This window comes from Gobius niger, assembly GCF_951799975.1.
Source record: "Gobius niger genome assembly, chromosome: 1".
In the NCBI taxonomy this organism is placed as follows: domain Eukaryota; kingdom Metazoa; phylum Chordata; class Actinopteri; order Gobiiformes; family Gobiidae; genus Gobius; species Gobius niger.
This window is the reverse complement of record NC_136852.1, coordinates 22,817,570-22,831,576: the sequence shown is the minus strand read 5'-3', so window position 1 is coordinate 22,831,576 and position 14,007 is coordinate 22,817,570.

Sequence of the window (14,007 nt, the reverse complement as noted above, 5' to 3'; positions counted from 1 at the left end):
CTGTGTCACATGATACGTGAGAGAAAAGGTATGACTAAGTGCAAAGTAGTATTGGCCAATATTTCTGTGGTCATTTTGAAACAACCAGAGCTGGCACATCGACCCGACCAGGATTGAGAAAACTCTTCCATCTTTGGATAGAGTAATGATTTCCTCACTTCACACAGTTAGAAATCCTACCACAGAATAGACCGTGAGAAACATTTTGGCTGAACATTTTCACAGGTAATGTTTATGATTTATCGGTCAATCAATGTACCCTCAGCTATGGTCACGAGACCTGGGTAATGACCAATAAGGACAAGATCATGGATACAGGTGGCCGAAATGAGTTTCCTTTGCAGGGTGGCTGGCGCACCCTAGGGTGAGGAGCTCAGTCACCTGGGAGGAGCTCAGAGTAGAGTGGCTGCTTCTTCACGTCGAGAGGAGCCAGCCATTTTAGTGCAGCAGATAAAATAATTTTTCACTACAATACGTCAGTTGGTGAAACATGCATGAAATTTGGCATTTATCTTCTCCGTAAGTCAACAGGCTTAAGTTAAAGTTAACAGGCAAAAGTGAAAGAATTTGTGTAATATTTCATAGAGCATACTATAAACAAAGATAGAGTCCAATATGGCCCACGCAAAGCTCAAAAATGTGGGATTCAGTAGGCAGTTCATTGAATGTAATAGGTTTTCTTGGAATGACTGACTGAAACTACCAGGCTACACATGTCTATGCACAATTCAGGTGGTGGTTTATTACATGTATAACTGAATATTACATATACTTTTTTTTGTGGAACTTTTTATTTACATTTTTACAGAACAAACAGAACATTATCTGAGACGAGTGATAAATAATAATAATAATAAAAGAAAGAGAAAAATGATAAAGTATTTTCCACAAACATGGTACAATATACAGCAATAATACAAAAAAGAAAAAAAAAAGAAATGCCTCATGCTAGAGCAGGTATTTTTTTTCTGTTTTTTTTTCTGCTGTCTAATAGCCCCTTATCAATTCATGGTAAAAAATAGTTCTAAGAAAGGGGAAAGCCGTGCCAAGGGTAGCAGGCTACACATGACTTACTCATGTACTTACCCGGAAGATGCACAGATCACACAGGACTTAAATGGCACAGAATGAATGATCGCGCAAGGTGTTGTTAGTTGTTGTTAGTTGTATCACATACATCAATGTACACATCAAACAATTTTTTTTCACCTTGAAATTTTCCATGGACACACAGATTTTTTGAAAGAGAAGTTTTAAGTAAACATTTGTACCAAATTTCATGCTTGTTTCACAAAGTGAAGTCGTTTTTTTTTACTTATCTACTGCACTAATAATAATAATTAAAGCCGCAAGCGGCATTTAGAGGCCCTCGCGAGCAGCGTTGGCCGGTTGGCGCACGCCGTCGCACGCCACCGCAATAACCGGGGGGCGCTGCCGCGCCCTACGTGGTTAAAATGACGCTACCACCCTCGGTCGAGTTTATAGAAGAGCAAAGGCAAGAAACGGCGCCTTTGGCGCCAGATCACGCAATATTTCCCAAAATGGCCAACTTTGTGTGGGTTGCCTAGCAACCGCGTAATGTACTTTTTCGTTCGGAACGTCACGACGAAGGTGTGTACCAATTTTGGTTTGGCTACGCCAAACTTTATTGCGGGTCGTTGCCATGGCAACACGGTGGGAAAATGGGCGTGGCCATAATTTACTTTTTGATCGGGGTCATGTGACGGATGTCTGTGCCAAATTTGATTTGTCTACGACAAAGTTTACCTTTTTTCTCCATTAATTTTTATTTGGCGCTCTGCAGGGGGCGCTATCGCGCCCATTTTCAAAATTCCCATATAAAAACATCCGGGGCCGACGACTCGACCAACGATTCAAGTTTCACTCAAATCGGCCAAAGTATGTGCGAGTTATGACTCTTCGAAAGTGACGGCGAATGCCGAAAACGAACGCCAAATTCATGGCGTTGCCATGACAAAACCGGAAATCCTATTAGAAAGTTTTTAATAACTTTTAATGCCCCACATGTGTAGATGATCTGGAGCGACCGGGGAGTCGCTGCGTTCAACGCCCTAGGACGAGTTCGTTCAAATGCGAGGGCACGAAAAGGCGCCTTAGGCGCCAGGTCGCTCTTCTGGCCAATATGGCCGCCGTATAGTTGGTTGCCTAGCAACCGCGTAATATGTTTTTTTTTTTGGTTCCATGTGACCAATCACTGTGCCGAATTTTTTTCGTCTGCGACGAACTAAAATTTTCGGGGTTTTCGGGATTTTGGGGGGTCTGGCCATAGGCCGCAATGTTAACGCCGTTTTTCCAGGGGGCGCTGACGCGCCATTTTTTTGAATTTTTGAAATTTGGAGATGTGAAAGTTTTTTTTTTCACCTAATTGAATTTTGGGCAAAAATTCAGGACTTTTCGTCGGTGGGAAGTGGCCGAAACGGCCTTCGGAGGGGGAGAGGAAAAATAATAATAAGAATTAAAGCCGCAAGCGGCATTTAGAGGCCCTCGCGAGCAGCGTTGGCCGGTTGGCGCACGCCGTCGCACGCCACCGCAATAACCGGGGGGCGCTAACGCGCCGTACGTGGTTAAAATGACGCTGCCACCCTCGGTTGAGTTTATAAAAGAGCAAAGGCAAGAAACGGCGCCTTCGGCGCCAGATCACGCAAAGTTTCCCAAAATGGCCGACTTTGTGTGGGTTGCCTAGCAACCACGTAATGTACTTTTTTGTTCGGACAGTCATGACGAAGGTGTGTACCAATTTTGGTTTGGCTACGCCAAACTTTATTTCGGGTCGTTGCCATGGCAACACGGTGGGAAAATGGGCGTGGCCATAATTTACTTTTTGATCGGGGTCACGTGACGGATGTTTTTGCCAAATTTTATTTGTCTACGACAAAGTTTACTTTTTTTCCCCATTCATTTTTATTCGGTGCTCTGCAGGGGGCGCTATTGCGCCCATTTTCAAAATTCCCATATCAAAACATCCGGGGCCGACGACTCGACCAACGATTCAAGTTACGGTAAAATCGGCCACAGTTTGTGCGAGTTATGACTCTTCGAAGGCGACGGCGAACGCCAAAAACGAACGCCAAATTCATGGCGTTGCCATGACAAAACCGGAAATCCTATTAGAAAGTTTTCAATAACTTTTAATGCCCCACATGTGTAGATGATCTGGAGCGACCGGGGAGTCGCTGCGTTCAACGCCCTAGGACGAGTTCGTTCAAATGCGAGGGCACGAAAAGGCGCCTTCGGCGCCAGGTCGCTCTTCTGGCCAAGATGGCCGCCATACAGATGGTTGCCTAGCAACCGCGTAATATCTTTTTTTTCTCGGCTTCATGTGACCAATCACTGTGCCGAATTTCTTTCGTCTATGACAAACTAAAATTTTCGGGGTTTTCGGGATTTTGGGGGGTCTGGCCATAGGCCGCAATGTTAACGTGGTTTTTCCAGGGGGCGCTGACGCGCCATTTTTTTGAATTTTTGAATTTTGGAGATGTGAAGTTTTTTGTTTTCACCAAATTGAATTTTGGGCAAAAATTCAGGACTTTTCGTCGGTGGGAAAGTGGATTTCCTCGGGGAGAGGAAAAATAATAATAATAATAATAATAATTAAAGCCGCAAGCGGCATTTAGAGGCCCTCGCGAGCAGCGTTGGCCGGTTGGCGCACGCCGTCGCACGCCACCGCAACAACCGGGGGGCGCTGCCGCGCCCTACGTGGTTTTGAAATCGCTGCCACCCTCGGTCGAGTTTATAAAAGAGCAAAGGCAAGAAATGCGCCTTCGGCGCCAGATCACGCGATATTTCCCAAAATGGCCGACTTTGTGTGGGTTGCCTAGCAACCACGTAATGTACTTTTTCGTTCGGAACGTCACGACGAAGGTGTGTACCAATTTTGGTTTGGCTACGCCAAACTTTATTTCGGGTCGTTGCCATGGCAACACGGTGGGAAAATGGGCGTAGTCATAATTTACTTTTTGATCGAGGTCACGTGACGGATGTTTGTGCCAAATTTTATTTGTCTACGACAAAGTTTACTTTTTTTCCCCATTAATTTTTATTCGGTGCTCTGCAGGGGGCGCTATAGCGCCCATTTTCAAAATTCCTATATCAAAACATCCGGGGCCGACGACTCGACCAACGATTCAAGTTTCACTAAAATCGGCCAAAGTATGTGCGAGTTATGACTCTTCGAAGGCGACGGCGAACGCCAAAAATGAACGCCAAATTCATGGCGTTGCCATGACAAAACCGGAAATCCTATTAGAAAGTTTTTAATAACTTTTAATGCCCCACATGTGTAGATGATCTGGAGCGACCGAGGAGTCGCTGCGTTCAACGCCCTAGGACGAGTTCGTTCAAATGCGAGGACACGAAAAGGCGCCTTCGGCGCCAGGTCGCTCTTCTGGCCAATATGGCCGCCATACAGATGGTTGCCTAGCAACCGCGTAATATGTTTTTTTTTCTGGCTTCATGCGACCAATCACTGTGCCGAATTTTTTTCGTCTACGACGAACTAAAATTTTCGGGGTTTTCGGGATTTTGGGGGGTCTGGCCATAGGCCGCAATGTTAACGCCGTTTTTCCAGGGGGCGCTGACGCGCCATTTTTTTGAATTTTTTAAATTTGGAGATGTGAAGTTTTTTCTTTTCACCAAATTGAATTTTGGGCAAAAATTCAGGACTTTTCGTCGGTGGGAAAGTGGATTTCTGGGGGAGAGGAAAAATAATAATAATAATAATAATAAGAAAAAGAAAAACTCTTACAATAACAATATAGCGCCGCCTCCGGCGGCCCATATTTATATCGTCGGAAAGGTCTCACGTCCAGTAACCCACCCGTAAGGTTCATTGTCAAATACGAGCGCGTTGCGCTCGTATTTTACCACTTCTTTGTCAATATTTCTTAATGCGTTTTTTTTTCAGATTTTTGTGCGAGCAACAACAAATATGCCGCTTTCGCGGCAAACACCTATATCATTGGATAGGCCTTAATGCCCTGAGTCACTCTAGTAGTGTTTTGGGCATTGGGAAGTGGCCATGGTCGATGACGAGCGCGTTGCGCTCGTCATCGACTACTTTCTTGTCAGTGTTGCGCCTTGCCTGGATTTTTCACCTTTTTTCACACGAGCAGTTACAAATGTGCCGCTTTCGCGGCACACGCCTATTTCACCGGACAGGGCGTGGTGCCGGGGTCCCCCCTATTACTGTCTAATGCATGGGGAGCGCTCCGCGCTCTGTTTCTTGAGCGCTGCGCGCTCTTTTCGGGACGTGCGCTACGCGCACGTCTTTCTTCAGTGCGCTCCGCGCACTGCCGTACAATTACAATAGGCCCGAGCCCTGCCAGGCCGCTCGGGCCTAATTAAAGCCGCAAGCGGCATTTAGAGGCCCTCGCGAGCAGCGTTGGCCGGTTGGCGCACGCCGTCGCACGCCACCGCACGCCACCGCAACAACCGGGGGGCGCTGCCGCGCCGTACGTGGTTAAAATGACGCTGCCACCCTCGGTTGAGTTTATAAAAGAGCAAAGGCAAGAAATGCGCCTTCGGCGCCAGATCACGCGATATTTCCCAAAATGGCCGACTTTGTGTGGGTTGCCTAGCAACCACGTAATGTACTTTTTTGTTCGGACAGTCACGTCGCACGTGTGTACCAATTTTGATTTGGCTACGCCAAACTTTATTTCGGGTCGTTGCCATGGCAACACGGTGGGAAAATGGGCGTGGCCATAATTTACTTTTTGATCGGGGTCACGTGACGGACGTCTGTGCCAAATTTCATTTGTCTACGACAAAGTTTACTTTTTTTCCCCATTCATTTTTATTTGTTGCTCTGCAGGGGGCGCTATCGCGCCCATTTTCAAAATTCCCATATCAAAACATCCGGGGCCGACGACTCGACCAACGATTCAAGTTACGGTAAAATCGGCCAAAGTATGTGCGAGTTATGACTCTTTGAAGGCGACGGCGAACGCCGAAAACGGACGCCAAATTCATGGCGTTGCCATGACAAAACTGGAAATCCTATTAGAAAGTTTTTAATAACTTTTAATGCCCCACATGTGTAGATGATCTGGAGCGACCGGGGAGTCGCTGCGTTCAACGCCCTAGGACGAGTTCGTTCAAATGCGAGGGCACGAAAAGGCGCCTTCGGCGCCAGGTCGCTCTTTTGGCCAAGATGGCCACCATACAGATGGTTGCCTAGCAACCGCGTAATATCTTTTTTTTTTTGGTTCCATGTGACCAATCACTGTGCCGAATTTTTTTCGTCTACGACGAACTAAAATTTTCGGGGTTTTCGGGATTTTGGGGGGTCTGGCCATAGGCCGCAATGTTAACGTCGTTTTTCCAGGGGGCGCTGACGCGCCATTTTTTGGAATTTTTGCATTTTGGAGATGTGAAAGTTTTTTTTTTCACCTAATTGAATTTTGGGCAAAAATTCAGGACTTTTCGTCGGTGGGAAAGTGGATTTTGGGGGGGAGAAGAAAAATAATAATAATAATAAGAAAAACCCTTACAATAACAATATGGCGCCGCCTTTGGCGGCGCATCTTCCTATTTTCGGAAAGGTCTCACGTCCAGTAACCCACCCGTGAGGTTCATTTTCAAATACGAGCGCGTTGCGCTCGTATTTTACCACTTCTTTGTCAATGTTTCTTAATGCGTTTTTTTTTTCATATTTTTGTGCGAGCAACAACAAATATGCCGCTTTCGCGGCAAACACCTATATCATTGGATAGGCCTTAATGCCCTGAGTCACTCTAGTACTGTTTTGGGCATTGGGAAGTGGCCATGGTCGATGACGAGCGCGTTGCGCTCGTCATCGACTACTTTCTTGTCAATGTTGCGCCTTGCCTGGATTTTTCACCTTTTTTCACACGAGCAGTTACAAATGTGCCGCTTTCGCGGCACACGCCTATTTCACCGGACAGGGCGTGGTGCCGGGAGTCCCCCCATTACTGTCTATTGCATGGGGAGCGCTCCGCACTCTGTTTCTTGAGCGCTGCGCGCTCTTTTCGGGACGTGCGCTATGCGCACGTCTTTCTTCAGTGCGCTCCGCGCACTGCCGTACAATTACAATAGGCCCGAGCCCTGCCAGGCCGCTCGGGCCTAATTAAAGCCGCAAGCGGCATTTAGAGGCCCTCGCGAGCAGCGTTGGCCGGTTGGCGCACGCCGTCGCACGCCACCGCAATAACCGGGGGGCGCTGCCGCGCCGTACGTGGTTAAAATGACGCTACCACCCTCGGTTGAGTTTATAAAAGAGAAAGGCAAGAAACGGCGCCTTCGGCGCCAGATCACTCGATGTTTCCCAAAATGGCCGACTTTGTGTGGGTTGCCTAGCAACCACGTAATGTACTTTTTTGTTCGGACAGCCATGACGAAGGTGTGTACCAATTTTGGTTTGGCTACGCCAAACTTTATTTCGGGTCGTTGCCATGGCAACACGGTGGGAAAATGGGCGTGGCCATAATTTACTTTTTGATCGAGGTCACGTGACGGATGTCTGCGCCAAATTTTATTTGTCTACGACAAAGTTTACTTTTTTTCTCCATTCATTTTTATTCGGTGCTCTGCAGGGGGCGCTATCGCGCCCATTTTCAAAATTCCTATATCAAAACATCCGGGGCCGACGACTCGACCAACGATTCAAGTTACAGTAAAATCGGCCAAAGTATGTGCGAGTTATGACTCTTCGAAGGCGACGGCGAACGCCGAAAACGAACGCCAAATTCATGGCGTTGCCATGACAACACCGGAAATCCTATTAGAAAGTTTTTAATAACTTTTAATGCCCCACATGTGTAGATGATCTGTAGCGACCGGGGAGTCGCTGCGTTCAACGCCCTAGGACGAGTTCGTTCAAATGCGAGGGCACGAAATGGCGCCTTCGGCGCCAGGTCGCTCTTTTAGCCAATATGGCCGCCATACAGATGGTTGCCTAGCAACCGCGTAATATGTTTTTTTTTTTGGCTTCACGTGACCAATCACTGTGCCGAATTTTTTTCGTCTACGACGAACTAAAATTTTCGGGTTTTTCGGGATTTTGGGGGGTCTGGCCATAGGCCGCAATGTTAACGCCGTTTTTCCAGGGGGCGCTGACGCGCCATTTTTTTGAATTTTTGCATTTTGGAGATGTGAAAGTTTTTTTTTTCACCTAATTGAATTTTGGGCAAAAATTCAGGACTTTTCATCGGTGGGAAAGTGGATTTTGGGGGGGAGAAGAAAAATAATAATAATAATAATAATAATAATTAAAGCCGCAAGCGGCATTTAGAGGCCCTCGCGAGCAGCGTTGGCCGGTTGGCGCACGCCACCGCAATAACCGGGGGGCGCTGCCGCGCCGTACGTGGTTATGCCGTCCCTGCCACCCTCGGTTGAGTTTATAAAAGAGCAAAGGCAAGAAACGGCGCCTTCGGCGCCAGATCACGCGATGTTTCCCAAAATGGCCGACTTTGCGGGGGTTGCCTAGCAACCATGTAATGTACTTTTTTGTTCGGACAGTCACGACGAAGGTGTGTACCAATTTTGGTTTGGCTACGCCAAACTTTATTTCGGGTCGTTGCCATGGCAACACGGTGGGAAAATGGGCGTGGCCATAATTTACTTTTTGATCGGGGTCACGTGTCGGATGTGTGTGCCAAATTTTTTTTGTCTACGACAAAGTTTACTTTTTTTCCCCATTCATTTTTATTCGGTGCTCTGCAGGGGGCGCTATTGCGCCCATTTTCAAAATTCCCATATCAAAACATCCGGGGCCGACGACTCGACCAACGATTCAAGTTTCACTCAAATCGGCCAAAGTATGTGCGAGTTATAACTCTTCGAAGGCGACGGCGAACACCGAAAACGAACGCCAAATTCTTGGCGTTGCCATGACAAAACCGGAAATCCTATTAGAAAGTTTTTAATAACTTTTAATGCCCCACATGTGTAGATGATCTGGAGCGACCGGGGAGTCGCTGCGTTCAACGCCCTAGGACGAGTTCGTTCAAATGCGAGGGCACGAAAAGGCGCCTTTGGCGCCAGGTCGCTCTTCTGGCCAAGATGGCCGCCATACTGTTGGTTGCCTAGCAACCGCGTAATATGTTTTTTTTCTCGGCTTCATGTGACCAATCACTGTGCCGAATTTCTTTCGTCTACGACGAACTAAAATTTTCGGGGTTTTCGGGATTTTGGGGGGTCTGGCCATAGGCCGCAATGTTAACGTGGTTTTTCCAGGGGGCGCTGACGCGCCATTTTTTTGAATTTTGGAATTTTGGAGATGTGAAGTTTTTTGTTTTCACCAAATTGAATTTTGGGCAAAAATTCAGGACTTTTCGTCGGTGGGAAAGTGGATTTCCTCGGGGAGAGGAAAAATAATAATAATAATAATAATAATTAAAGCCGCAAGCGGCATTTAGAGGCCCTCGCGAGCAGCGTTGGCCGGTTGGCGCACGCCGTCGCACGCCACCGCAACAACCGGGGGGCGCTAACGCGCCGTACGTGGTTAAAATAACGCTACCACCCTCGGTCGACTTTATAAAAGAGCAAAGGCAAGAAATGCGCCTTTGGCGCCAGATTATGCGATTTTTCCCAAAATGGCCGACTTTGTGTGGGTTGCCTAGCAACCGCGCAATGTACTTTTTTGTTCGGACAGTCATGACGAAGGTGTGTACCAATTTTGGTTTGGCTACGCCAAACTTTATTTCGGGTCGTTGCCATGGCAACACGGTGGGAAAATGGGCGTGGCCATAATTTACTTTTTGATCGGGGTCACGTGACGGATGTGTGTGCCAATTTTTTTTTGTCTACGACAAAGTTTACTTTTTTTCCCCATTCATTTTTATTCGGTGCTCTGCAGGGGGCGCTATAGCGCCCATTTTCAAAATTCCTATATCAAAACATCCGGGGCCGACGACTCGACCAACGATTCAAGTTTCACTAAAATCGGCCAAAGTATGTGCGAGTTATGACTCTTCGAAGGTGACGGCGAACGCCGAAAACGAACGCCAAATTCATGGCGTTGCCATGACAAAACCGGAAATCCTATTAGAAAGTTTTTAATAACTTTTAATGCCCCACATGTGTAGATGATCTGGAGCGACCGGGGAGTCGCTGCGTTCAACGCCCTAGGACGAGTTCGTTCAAATGCGAGGGCACGAAAAGGCGCCTTTGGCGCCAGGTCGCTCTTCTGGCCAGTATGGCCGCCATACAGATGGTTGCCTAGCAACCGCGTAATATGTTTTTTTTTCTGGCTTCATGCGACCAATCACTGTGCCGAATTTTTGTCGTCTACGACGAACTAAAATTTTCGGGTTTTTCGGGATTTTGGGGGGTCTGGCCATAGGCCGCAATGTTAACGTGGTTTTTCCAGGGGGCGCTGACGCGCCATTCTTTTGAATTTTTGCATTTTGGAGATGTGAAAGTTTTTTTTTTCACCTAATTGAATTTTGGGCAAAAATTCAGGACTTTTCGTCGGTGGGAAAGTGGATTTTGGGGGGGAGAAGAAAAATAATAATAATAATAAGAAAAACCCTTACAATAACAATATGGCGCCGCCTTTGGCGGCGCATCTTCCTATTTTCGGAAAGGTCTCACGTCCAGTAACCCACCCGTGAGGTTCATTGTCAAATACGAGCGCGTTGCGCTCGTATTTTACCACTTCTTTGTCAATATTTCTTAATGCGTTTTTTTTTCAGATTTTTATGCGAGCAACAACAAATATGCCGCTTTCGCGGCAAATACCTATATCATTGGATAGGCCTCGATGCCCTGAGTCACTCTAGTAGTGTTTTGGGCATTGGGAAGTGGCCATGGTCGATGACGAGCGCGTTGCGCTCGTCATCGACTACTTTCTTGTCAATGTTGCGCCTTCACTGGATTTTTCACCTTTTTTCACACGAGCAGTTACAAATGTGCCGCTTTCGCGGCACACGCCTATTTCACCGGACAGGGCGTGGTGCCGGGAGTCCCCCCATTACTGTCTAATGCATGGGGAGCGCTCCGCGCTCTGTTTCTTGAGCGCTGCGCGCTCTTTTCGGGACGTGCGCTATGCGCACGTCTTTCATCAGTGCGCTCCGCGCACTGCCGTACAATTACAATAGGCCCGAGCCCTGCCAGGCCGCTCGGGCCTAATAAGAATAAGAAAAACCCTTACAATAACAATATAGCGCCGCCTCCGGCGGCCCATATTTATATCGTCGGAAAGGTCTCACGTCCAGTAACCCACCCGTAAGGTTCATTGTCAAATACGAGCGCGTTGCGCTCGTATTTTACCACTTCTTTGTCAATATTTCTTAATGCGTTTTTTTTTCAGATTTTTGTGCGAGCAACAACAAATATGCCGCTTTCGCGGCAAACACCTATATCATTGGATAGGCCTTAATGCCCTGAGTCACTCTAGTAGTGTTTTGGGCATTGGGAAGTGGCCATGGTCGATGACGAGCGCGTTGCGCTCGTCATCGACTACTTTCTTGTCAGTGTTGCGCCTTGCCTGGATTTTTCACCTTTTTTCACACGAGCAGTTACAAATGTGCCGCTTTCGCGGCACACGCCTATTTCACCGGACAGGGCGTGGTGCCGGGGTCCCCCCTATTACTGTCTAATGCATGGGGAGCGCTCCGCGCTCTGTTTCTTGAGCGCTGCGCGCTCTTTTCGGGACGTGCGCTACGCGCACGTCTTTCTTCAGTGCGCTCCGCGCACTGCCGTACAATTACAATAGGCCCGAGCCCTGCCAGGCCGCTCGGGCCTAATTAAAGCCGCAAGCGGCATTTAGAGGCCCTCGCGAGCAGCGTTGGCCGGTTGGCGCACGCCGTCGCACGCCACCGCAACAACCGGGGGGCGCTGCCGCGCCCTACGTGGTTATGCCGTCCCTGCCACCCTCGGTTGAGTTTATAAAAGAGCAAAGGCAAGAAATGCGCCTTCGGCGCCAGATCACGCAATATTTCCCAAAATGGCCGACCTCCTGTTGGTTGCCTAGCAACCACGTAATGTACTTTTTTGTTCGGAAGGTCATGACGAAGGTGTGTACCAATTTTGGTTTGGCTACGCCAAACTTTATTTCGGGTCGTTGCCATGGCAACACGGTGGGAAAATGGGCGTGGCCATAATTTACTTTTTGATCGAGGTCACGTGACGGATGTGTGTGCCAATTTTTTTTTGTCTATGACAAAGTTTACTTTTTTTCCCCATTCATTTTTATTCGGTGCTCTGCAGGGGGCGCTATTGCGCCCATTTTCAAAATTCCCATATCAAAACATCCGGGGCCGACGACTCGACCAACGATTCAAGTTTCACTAAAATCGGCCAAAGTATGTGCGAGTTATGACTCTTCGAAGGCGACGGCGAACGCCGAAAACGAACGCCAAATTCATGGCGTTGCCATGACAAAACCGGAAATCCTATTAGAAAGTTTTTAATAACTTTTAATGTCCCACATGTGTAGATGATCTGGAGCGACCGAGGAGTCGCTGCGTTCAACGCCCTAGGACGAGTTCGTTCAAATGCGAGGGCACAAAAAGGCGCCTTCGGCGCCAGGTCGCTCTTCTGGCCAATATGGCCGCCGTATAGTTGGTTGCCTAGCAACCGCGTAATATGTTATTTTTTTTGGCTTCATGTGACCAATCACTGTGCCGAATTTTTTTCGTCTGCGACGAACTAAAATTTTCGGGGTTTTCGGGATTTTGGGGGGTCTGGCCATTGGCCGCAATGTTAACGTCGTTTTTCCAGGGGGCGCTGACGCGCCATTTTTTGGAATTTTTGAAATTTGGAGATGTGAAAGTTTTTTTTTTCACCTAATTGAATTTTGGGCAAAAATTCAGGACTTTTCGTCGGTGGGAAAGTGGCCGAAACGGCCTTCGGGGGGGAGAGGAAAAATAATAATAATAATAATAATAATTAAAGCCGCAAGCGGCATTTAGAGGCCCTCGCGAGCAGCGTTGGCCGGTTGGCGCACGCCGTCGCACGCCACCGCAACAACCGGGGGGCGCTGCCGCGCCCTACGTGGTTCTGCTGTCGCTGCCACCCTCGGTCGAGTTTATAAAAGACCAAAGGCAAGAAATGCGCCTTCGGCGCCAGATCACGCGATATTTCCCAAAATGGCCGACTTTGTGTGGGTTGCCTAGCAACCACGTAATGTACTTTTTTGTTCGGAACGTCACGACAAAGGTGTGTACCAATTTTGGTTTGGCTACGCCAAACTTTATTTCGGGTCGTTGCCATGGCAACACGGTGGGAAAATGGGCGTGGCCATAATTTACTTTTTGATCGGGGTCACGTGACGGATGTCTGTGCCAATTTTTTTTTGTCTACGACAAAGTTTACTTTTTTTCCCCATTCATTTTTATTCGGCGCTCTGCAGGGGGCGCTATCGCGCCCATTTTCAAAATTCCCATATCAAAACATCCGGGGCCGACGACTCGACCAACGATTCAAGTTACAGTAAAATCGGCCACAGTTTGTGCGAGTTATGACTCTTCGAAGGCGACGGCGAACGCCAAAAACGAACGCCAAATTCATGGCGTTGCCATGACAAAACCGGAAATCCTATTAGAAAGTTTTTAATAACTTTTAATGCCCCACATGTGTAGATGATCTGGAGCGACCGGGGAGTCGCTGCGTTCAACGCCCTAGGACGAGTTCGTTCAAATGCGAGGGCACGAAAAGGCGCCTTTGGCGCCAGGTCGCTCTTCTGGCCAAGATGGCCACCATACAGATGGTTGCCTAGCAACCGCGTAATATCTTTTTTTTTTTGGTTCCATGTGACCAATCACTGTGCCGAATTTTTTTCGTCTACGACGAACTAAAATTTTGGGGTTTTTCGCTATTTTGGGGGGTCTGGCCATAGGCCGCAATGTTAACGTGGTTTTTCCAGGGGGCGCTGACGCGCCATTTTTTTTAATTTTTGAAATTTGGAGATGTGAAAGTTTTTTTTTTCACCTAATTGAATTTTGGGCAAAAATTCAGGACTTTTCGTCGGTGGGAAGTGGCCGAAACGGCCTCCGGGGGGGGAGAAGAAAAATAATAATAAGAATT